Source organism: Oreochromis niloticus, unplaced genomic scaffold, assembly GCF_001858045.2.
Source record: "Oreochromis niloticus isolate F11D_XX unplaced genomic scaffold, O_niloticus_UMD_NMBU tig00003174_pilon, whole genome shotgun sequence".
In the NCBI taxonomy this organism is placed as follows: Eukaryota; Metazoa; Chordata; class Actinopteri; order Cichliformes; family Cichlidae; genus Oreochromis; species Oreochromis niloticus.
The window spans coordinates 101,177-111,565 of NW_020327802.1; the positions used below are offsets into that span (position 1 = coordinate 101,177).

A 10,389-nucleotide genomic window follows, 5' to 3' on the forward strand; every position below is an offset into this window, starting at 1 on the left:
GTCGAGCCCTCAGGTCTGCAGATAAGCAGCTTCTGACCAGAACTAGCCGTAAAAACAGAGGTGAGCTTTATCGATCGCTGCAGCCAAACTCTGGAACAGTCGCCCTTCACATCAGGTCGTCACCAACACTGACATTTTAAAAACCTGGTTGGAAACACACATTTTGTCCAAAGACTGGAGATATGGTGTTGATGAATGTGTCAGAACTACTCCAAAGATATAACCCTGTGCAGTCTGGAGAAATGGCATCATCCAGTCTGTCCTGTTTCCATCAGTCACTGTCTGCTTGGCCTCAGTCATGAAGCATGACGGGGCCAGACAATAAGGTCTTTAGAGAGGCTCATCTGTGCTGTCTTTCCTCCATCCAGGACCTGTAAAGGTCCAGAATGAGGGACAAACACATCTCTACAGACCTTTCACATCATGGAGATAAACTGTTCACATTTCTTCCTTCAGGCAGACGATACAGAGTGTTGTTAACAAAAAAACAGACACCACAGACAATTCATTTCCCCGGGCTTTCACTTTGATGAACACTGTGAATGTTCATGTGTATGAGAGCCATGTAATGTCCATGTGTGCATGCTGACTGTGCTGCTCTGACCCCCCCTCCTCCTTTCAGGGTGGAGCCTGCTGGAGTCCGATGGTTGAGACCAGGTCTGAGGAAGTGTAAGTGTGTTTTTAATGGGATTCATGAAAACAAAGCAGCACACATTCAACCATCTTCATCATGTCAGGAGTCATCAATCCACCCACTGTTATCATCTTCAATGCCCTGTACCAACATAGAGCAGAGCAGCTACCTGAACGCTACTCCAACAGAGGTCGATTATCTTGTTAATAATTTTACCTCCTCACTACGTACGACTCTGGATACTGTAGCTCCTGTGAAAACTAAGGCCTCAAATCCGAAGTACCTGACTCCGTGGTATAATTCTCAAACACGTAGCCTAAAGCAGATAACTCGTAAGCTGGACAGGAAATGGCGTGTCACAAATTTAGAGGATCATCATTTAGCCTGGAGAAATAGTTTGCTGCTTTATAAGAAAGCCCTCCGCAAAGCAAGAACATCTTACTATTCGTCACTGATTGAAGAAAATAAGAACGACCCCAGGTTTCTCTTCAGCACTGTAGCCAGGCTGACAAACAGTCAGAGCTCTACTGAGCCAACAATCCCGTTAACGTTAACTAGTAATGACTTCATGAACTTCTTCACAAATAAAATTTTTATCATTAGAGAAAAAATTACCAATAATCATCCCACAGATGTAATATTATCTACAGCTACCTTTAGTACCATCGATGTTAAGTTAGACTCTTTTTCTCCAATTGATCTTTCTGAGTTAACTTCAATAATTAATTCCTCCAAACCATCAACGTGTCTTTTAGACCCCATTCCTACAAAACTGCTCAAAGAAGTCCTGCCATTAATTAATTCTTCAATCTTAAATATGATCAACCTATCTCTAATAATCGGCTATGTACCACGGGCCTTCAAGCTGGCTGTAGTTAAACCTTTACTTAAAAAGCATCTCTAGACCCAGCTGTCTTAGCTAATTATAGGCCAATCTCCAACCTTCCTTTCATATCAAAAATCCTTGAAAGAGTAGTTGTCAAACAGCTAACAGATCATCTGCAGAGGAATGGCTTATTTGAAGAGTTTAAGTCAGGTTTCAGAGCTCATCACAGCACAGAAACAGCTTTAGTGAAGGTTACAAATGATCTTCTTATGGCCTCTGACAGTGGACTCATCTCTGTGCTTGTCCTGCTAGACCTCAGTGCTGCGTTCGATACTCTCGACCATAATATCCTATTAGAGCGATTAGAACATGCTGTAGGTATTACAGGTACTGCACTGCAGTGGTTTGTATCATATCTATCTAATAGACTCCAATTTGTTCATGTAAATGGAGAGTCCTCTTCACACACTAAGGTCAATTATGGAGTTCCACAGGGTTCAGTGCTAGGACCAATTCTATTTACATTATACATGCTTCCCTTAGGCAGCATCATTAGAAGACATAGCATAAATTTTCACTGCTATGCAGATGACACGCAGCTCTATCTATCCATGAAGCCAGGTATCACAGACCAATTAGTTAAACTGCAGGAATGTCTTAAAGACATAAAGACCTGGATGGCCGCTAACTTTCTGCTTCTTAATTCAGATCAAACTGAGGTTATTGTACTCGGCCCTGAAAATCTTAGAAATATGGTATCTAAGCAGATTCTTACTCTGGATGGCATTACCTTGGCCTCCAGTAATGCTGTGAGGAACCTTGGAGTCATTTTTGACCAGGACATGTCCTTCAATGCACATATTAAACAAATATGTAAGACTGCTTTCTTCCATTTGCGCAACATCTCTAAAGTTAGAAATATCCTGTCTCAGAGTGATGCTGAAAAACTAGTTCATGCATTTATTACTTCCAGGCTGGACTACTGTAATTCTTTATTATCAGGATGTCCTAAAAACTCGCTGAAAAGCCTTCAGCTGATCCAAAATGCTGCAGCAAGAGTCCTGACAGGGACTAGAAAGAGAGAGCATACACTGTAAAAAAAGTCAGTAAAATATACAGCAAAACACCGTCAAATTCCAACGGTAATGGAGCGTAAAACCAAAAACTTCCTTTTACTGTATTAAATAGATTGAATAACCGTTAATTGTGAGACTGGATAAAACTTTGTTTTTTACTGTGATAAAATGTTGAAATTATAAATACTGTCTGTGAAAACAAATAAATATGCATACATTTTACAATTAAATATTGTAATGTTGAAAATGTCTGAAAAACTTAGATTTTACGGTATTATTTGAGTAAAACTACATCTTTTCGGGTTGTGCACATTGGAATTCACAGTATAAAGCTGTAGATTTTTAAGCAAACAAAAACATTCATTTTTACAGAAGCAAGATGTTAAACAATAGGGTCCACCGTAATAATACAACCAGTAAATACCATTTTAAAAAAAGGAAAAAAAGCAAATATCAGCAGTGAAAGACAATAAAATTGATAGTATTTTTTTTTATTTTAAAATTCAGATACTGATATACAGATTAAAAGTTAGGCCTGCAGTATATCATTGTTAACCTTCTGATAAAAAAAAATCAACAGCAAAAGAAGATGTTAAAAATAAAGTTTATGGTTGTGAATAAAATTGATTTCAATAATCTTTTTTAATTATTATTTTAAAACAACTTTATGTTGTTGTGTTTCACGCCATATTATCAGACCACCTTAAGTGGGTCCGCCTTAAATTTTGAGTTTGTGTGATCGCTGTTGATTGGTAGCTAAACTGCTGGTAAACTGTGTACAGACGTTTTACGTTCGAATTGCAGAGAAAAAAAAATTCTGGTAGCAACATTGTGCAGTATGAGCGAACAATTTCACCAAAAAAAGGGGAAGCAAGGCAAGACGTGACGTGACTTCTGATCAAATTCGAACCTCCTCCTAAAGAAACAAAGAGCGACATTACATTGCGGGATGACGTCACCTGAAAATGACCAATAGCGCGGCGCACTGCTGAGCTGTGTGCCAACCGCTCTTTTTTTCATGCAGGAGACTCACGTTGGCTTCGCTAACGGACACAGTTTTGAACTCGTATATTAGCGCCATTTATTGCTGCTTGGACCACAGCATCTTCGGAATTTGTAGACATCCTGGCAGCTTACAATTAGTTCGAGGTGAGGTGAGTACATGCAACTTCAAGTTATCTCTGTTATAAAAATCCACCAGCCCAGCGTTTATAGATAATTTTAGCAGTTCGTTTTTTATGAGTGAGGTTGTGAATTTAGTTAGCATTTGTGAGTTGAGTTAGCATTACTGTCGCGAGGGAAGCATTGCTCTGGATTAGTTTCTGCATTGGCGTGCTTAATTTGCTAGGGAGGAATTACCAAAGTACATGGAGTTATGTTAACCTGTAATTTCTGTGGTAAGGTAGTTCAGTCATCAAGGGGCTACGTGCTTCATTGTAAACTGCATCGGAATGAGCCACGTTGTTTCTTTCGGTGTATTGAAGCAGGCTGCAAGCAGACATACACCAGGTATGGCGCGTTTAAGGCTCATTTTTACCGAAGACACTCTGCCCCCACCCATGTCACTGGTGTGGCGGTGGTTTCTTCGTTTACATGTGCAATGGCAATGTGTGAACGTCAGTGTCAGAACTCTCTCTTTATGATTAAAAAGGTTTGTTTTGTTCCTGCCCTTTTCAGACACTGAATTTGAGCAGAAACCATAAGGATACTCAAAGGACCTGCGACTCTCAGGAAATGGTGAGATTTCAGGTCATAATCTTTTTTTCTTTTTTTCCCATTAAATTCATTTTCCTTTTTCCCTTTACAATATTGCTGTTTTGTTTTTGTAAACAGCATCAAATGAGAGGGACAGATGAAACAGTTTCAAGACAATGGCAGGAAAAACATGCTGAAGATTGAAACAAACCTTGGCTGGAAATATTTGGTATGTGTTTTACCGTAAATCAAATTGTTGAAAAACATTCAGCTACACTGCAACACAGGGAAACTTGATTTGCACTTATTTTGTTACTTTAATTTCTTGTCTCATTATTTTTGTCAGTTATTATTGTTTATGGTGTATGCCCTTCTTGTTTTCTTTCTGAATGCAGAAGGTATCTAGCCAGTCCACAATGAAAGCTTCGTTGCACCCCATGAGTCTTCTGGCAGAAATGATGGCGCCTGTATTCTTTGGTTTCCCTAAACATCACACCCTGCCTGTTTATACGAGGCTCTTCAATTAAGTCTGCACCCAAAGATTCAATAAGAGGTAAGCAGTGGTATTATTCAAGTTTTGCTACAGAAAGATGGACAGGAGACACTAATCTTAATCAGCCGAGCTCAGGTTCATGTCCAGGTGAGCAGTTTCATACGCTATGAAATGTAGATTGAATGATAGGTATGGGCAGAAATCTGTGCCATCAGAAACTGAATTTGAATTACTCGGATTGAATCTGAATTGTAACTTGAATGAAAGCTTTTGAAAACTGAATTTGAATTAGTCTAATTTGAAATTGAATTTATGGTTTGAAAATGAATTAATTTGCTTTGAAACTGCATTTTATCCTTTAAAAATCAGCTCTCGAATAATTTCAGATTCACTTCTCACCATTCAGTTTCAGTTCTACAATTCAATTTCAGTTCCAAAATTCAGTTTTTTGGGACTTACATCCGGTTCCGGTTCAAGCGCAGATTAATAGAACTACAGACTGATAGCGTTACTGACGGAATCTACAGCGTCTTGAGCTGAATTAAGACTTCAGAAGTCATTCGTCATGTCGAATGACCAGCGGATAAACTCTCAGGTTGGTAATAAATGTATTACATGTATAAGAACAAGCGTCATGTTAACAAATGATAGCCGTACAGTAACCTTTATGCTTATTGTAGCTGCTAGCTAAAAACGCTAATTTAGCCTAGTTTGCCCTGATTTCAGCTTTGACAAACAAATATGATCGACTGTTTCTAGTAGAATTCCAAAGTTGTCATCTTGTACCCTCTCAGAGCCCTGTATGCTTGCAGAGACCCCTACAGTAAGGAAACATGCAAAACGCTGTCCAAACCTTTGTATTTGAGCTTTATTTATGTCTTACACAGCATCCCAACTCTTTAGCTAACTTAATAACTTTAGCTAAAGTGAATAGTTAGTCTAATTCATTAGTGCAGCATTACTGGATCACCTCTGTTTGAAGTGATATAATATGATATACAACTATCACTGTGTTTAACTACCATAATAATTCTTAGGGTACTGAGTGCATGCTTATTAGTTGTTTTTTTTAAAAACATACTGCTCCATTGCTATGTTTGACAGGCTGAAGTTGTCGGGTCACCTCCTAAATCGACCATCTTTTACAGGTGTTTTGTGCCAGAAATGGAGTGTCCACTGAAGACTGAAGATACTGAATCTCTACGCCTTGCCATTGATCCCTCCTTTGCCTTCATCTAGACAAGAGACATTAACTTAACCACTCTCACATGCTCTGTACCTACATCACCTTCCCTGACAGTCGTAGCTTGGCTCATCTGAGGGTGAAATTATAAGAATGTGTTATTTTGCAAAGTGCTCTCTAGGGTTCCTAAATAAAATATGGCATTGAGGTCATTTCTTTTGAATTAATCCCTTCTTCTGAAATATAAGAACCTCTCCTGGTTTAAATGGCACTTTCTGTTCCTTACTTCCTGTTCCACTCCCAACCCCAAATAGATGCTGACAAGCTGACACAGTAACATGGAAGAGGGAGAGAAGCTGGAAAGGACTACTACAAATAAACCCAATGCCTAACAATGAAAAATGTAAAATAAGAACAATAATAATAATAAAGATAAAAGATGAAGTAACAAGTTTTTTGTTTTTTTTGTTTATTCCAAATGATCATCCAGATGTCTGTGACATGTGATGACAAACACCATAATGGAAGGCCTTTGTCATCACATGCTTAAACTCATCATATATTTTTGCATATGCTGAACAGGCAGTCAGACATGCTGTAACTGTGGGGTAGAAAACTGCATGAACACCATACAGCAGGGGTCTCAAACTCCAGTCCTCGAGGGCATGTAAAAGTTGCATGAAACCGGCCCTCAAGGACTGGAGTTTGAGACCCCTGTCATATTCCATATGACAGGTGTGGTTGAACTTCATGAAGACTCTGAAGTTTCTCTTCTCTTCTGGCAGGACAGGAATGTCACCTTGTCCTGTGAGCCACCGTAAGGATGTACTTGGAGTAGAACTGGACTGTCACCGGCCTCAGGCTCTTCACCTTTTCAAAGACAAAGCAGTCATTTAGATAAAATATTAGATATTGTTTACCTGTAAATGCACAAAGAGAATTTAGAAATGTAATTATTGTCAAGAGTGAACAAGCACTGATAGTGTAATTTACAGCTGTGGCCAAATGTTTAGAGAATGAGAAGTGTTGTTTGTTTATTTACAAAGTTTGCTGTTTCAGTGATAGTTGTATATCATATTATATCACTTCAAACAGAGGTGATCCAGTAATGCTGCACTAATGAATTAGACTAACTATTCACTTTAGCTAAAGTTATTAAGTTAGCTAAAGAGTTGGGATGCTGTGTAAGACATAAATAAAGCTCAAATACAAAGGTTTGGACAGCGTTTTGCATGTTTCCTTACTGTAGGGGTCTCTGCAAGCATACAGGGCTCTGAGAGGGTACAAGATGACAACTTTGGAATTCTACTAGAAACAGTCGATCATATTTGTTTGTCAAAGCTGAAATCAGGGCAAACTAGGCTAAATTAGCGTTTTTAGCTAGCAGCTACAATAAGCATAAAGGTTACTGTACGGCTATCATTTGTTAACATGACGCTTGTTCTTATACATGTAATACATTTATTACCAACCTGAGAGTTTATCCGCTGGTCATTCGACATGACGAATGACTTCTGAAGTCTTAATTCAGCTCAAGACGCTGTAGATTCCGTCAGTAACGCTATCAGTCTGTAGTTCTATTAATCTGCGCTTGAACCGGAACCGGATGTAAGTCCCAAAAAACTGAATTTTGGAACTGAAATTGAATTGTAGAACTGAAACTGAATGGTGAGAAGTGAATCTGAAATTATTCGAGAGCTGATTTTTAAAGGATAAAATGCAGTTTCAAAGCAAATTAGTTCATTTTCAAACCATAAATTCAATTTCAAATTAGACTAATTCAAATTCAGTTTTCAAAAGCTTTCATTCAAGTTACAATTCAGATTCAATCCGAGTAATTCAAATTCAGTTTCTGATGGCACAGATTTCTGCCCATAGATAGGTCTCATCACCATGCATTCAGCCATTAACTTCAAGTTCTATGATAAATCAATAGGAAACTTAAATATGTTTTCCAACAAATTATGATTGTGATTAGGGCTGCGTTGTCTACAGGGAGTGCAGAATTATTAGGCAAGTTGTATTTTTGAGGAATAATTCTATTATTGAACAACAACCATGTTCTCAATGAACCCAAAAAACTCATTAATATCAAAGCTGAATGTTTTTGGAAGTAGTTTTTAGTTTGTTTTTAGTTTTAGCTATTTTAGGGGGATATCTGTGTGTGCAGGTGACTATTACTGTGCATAATTATTAGGCAACTTAACAAAAAACAAATTTATACCCATTTCAATTATTTATTTTTACCAGTGAAACCAATATAACATCTCCACATTCACAAATATACATTTCTGACATTCAAAAACAAAACAAAAACAAATCAGCGACCAATATAGCCACCTTTCTTTGCAAGGACACTCAAAAGCCTGCCATCCATGGATTCTGTCAGTGTTTTGATCTGTGCACCATCAACATTGCGTGCAGCAGCAACCACAGCCTCCCAGACACTGTTCAGAGAGGTGTACTGTTTTCCCTCCTTGTAAATCTCACATTTGATGATGGACCACAGGTTCTCAATGGGGTTCAGATCAGGTGAACAAGGAGGCCATGTCATTAGTTTTTCTTCTTTTATACCCTTTCTTGCCAGCCACGCTGTGGAGTACTTGGACGCGTGTGATGGAGCATTGTCCTGCATGAAAATCATGTTTTTCTTGAAGGATGCAGACTTCTTCCTGTACCACTGCTTGAAGAAGGTGTCTTCCAGAAACTGGCAGTAGGACTGGGAGTTGAGCTTGACTCCATCCTCAACCCGAAAAGGCCCCACAAGCTCATCTTTGATGATACCAGCCCAAACCAGTACTCCACCTCCACCTTGCTGGCATCTGAGTCGGACTGGAGCTCTCTGCCCTTTACCAATCCAGCCACGGGCCCATCCATCTGGCCCATCAAGACTCACTCTCATTTCATCAGTCCATAAAACCTTAGAAAAATCAGTCTTGAGATATTTCTTGGCCCAGTCTTGACGTTTCAGCTTGTGTGTCTTGTTCAGTGGTGGTCGTCTTTCAGCCTTTCTTACCTTGGCCATGTCTCTGAGTATTGCACACCTTGTGCTTTTGGGCACTCCAGTGATGTTGCAGCTCTGAAATATGGCCAAACTGGTGGCAAGTGGCATCTTGGCAGCTGCACGCTTGACTTTTCTCAGTTCATGGGCAGTTATTTTGCGCCTTGGTTTTTCCACACGCTTCTTGCGATCCTGTTGACTATTTTGAATGAAACGCTTGATTTTTCGATGATCACGCTTCAGAAGCTTTGCAATTTTAAGACTGCTGCATCCCTCTGCAAGATATCTCACTATTTTTGACTTTTCTGAGCCTGTCAAGTCCTTCTTTTGACCCATTTTGCCAAAGGAAAAGAAGTTGCCTAATAATTATGCACACCTGATATAGGGTGTTGATGTCATTAGACCACACCCCTTCTCATTACAGAGATGCACATCACCTAATATGCTTAATTGGTAGTAGGCTTTCGAGCCTATACAGCTTGGAGTAAGACAACATGCATGAAGAGGATGATGTGGACAAAATACTCATTTGCCTAATAATTCTGCACTCCCTGTATGTATCACTTTTACATAAGTAGATTTAAAGGATAACTATTGCCAAAACGCAACCTGGGCTGTTTTTTTTTTTTTTTACTGTATCGATTTTGATGTGCTCAAATTTATGCCCCGGCCCCCTAGTATTCCCATTCACTGGCTATTGACCACAAAACAAAATCACGGTCAATCTCAAAAACGGCTCGTTTGTCGTAATTATGCTTTTAGATATATGTTTGTCTCGTTTACAGTAAAAAAAAAAAAAACAGCCCAGGTTGCATTTTGACAATAGCTATCCTTTAAGAACTGTATATTTTACACTTAAGAAATCATTTATCATTAGATCTGTTTTTGGCAGCACGTTTTGTTCATTTCTGTGCATTTTGCTCAAGCACTGATCAAACTTTGTCCATTTTTTGCTGCAGAGGGGATCCTGCCAGTCCAAAGTGAACTCCTGATGGACATTGAAGTACTCCTGCAGAGCTTGTATCTTCGACACCATGCGCATTAGAAACTCCACTGAGTCCTTTCCTTCACCAAGGCAGGACCCAGTGACTCATTACTGTTGATAGGTCAGGGGCAGGTAATATTTTGTTTCATGTTTATTCATTCCTCCATGGATTACCAGCCATATATATGGACACATGCTGTATTCTCAAGATCTATGCTGTTTTGTAGGAATAGAGAAAGTGATATGTTTAGTCTGTTTTCAAATGGTATGTCAAATTTTCTCATTGTTTATCAGTAATATTCACTACCTTGGTTATATATGAGCATCTTTAGATTTTTCTGTATTTAGCGGTTGCAAATGTAAAATGTACGGTAAACCATTTATGTTCCTCATATTGTACTGTATTTTTAGCGGTAAAATACCGGCAGCTGTGGTTGCCAGGAATTTACCGTAAAATGTATCTGGTCAAAATAAAATGCTGTAATTTGTTATACAA

The 10,389-nt window shown here is 38.8% G+C and overlaps 1 long non-coding RNA gene across 4 annotated transcripts; it reads left to right on the forward strand.

Annotated features, from left to right (window-relative positions):
- The first annotated feature begins 3,000 nt into the window (after positions 1-3,000).
- On the forward strand, positions 3,001-10,389 carry LOC109201508 (uncharacterized). Of its 4 annotated transcripts, XR_002061560.2 has the most exons (6): positions 3,001-3,690; positions 3,939-4,045; positions 4,214-4,273; positions 4,370-4,460; positions 4,627-4,784; positions 9,868-10,389. It is a non-coding gene; the product is annotated as an uncharacterized LOC109201508 (long non-coding RNA). The 4 variants fall into 4 exon arrangements; XR_002061558.2 differs by having other exon boundaries at positions 3,126-4,045; XR_002061559.2 differs by lacking the exon at positions 3,939-4,045 and having other exon boundaries at positions 3,126-3,690.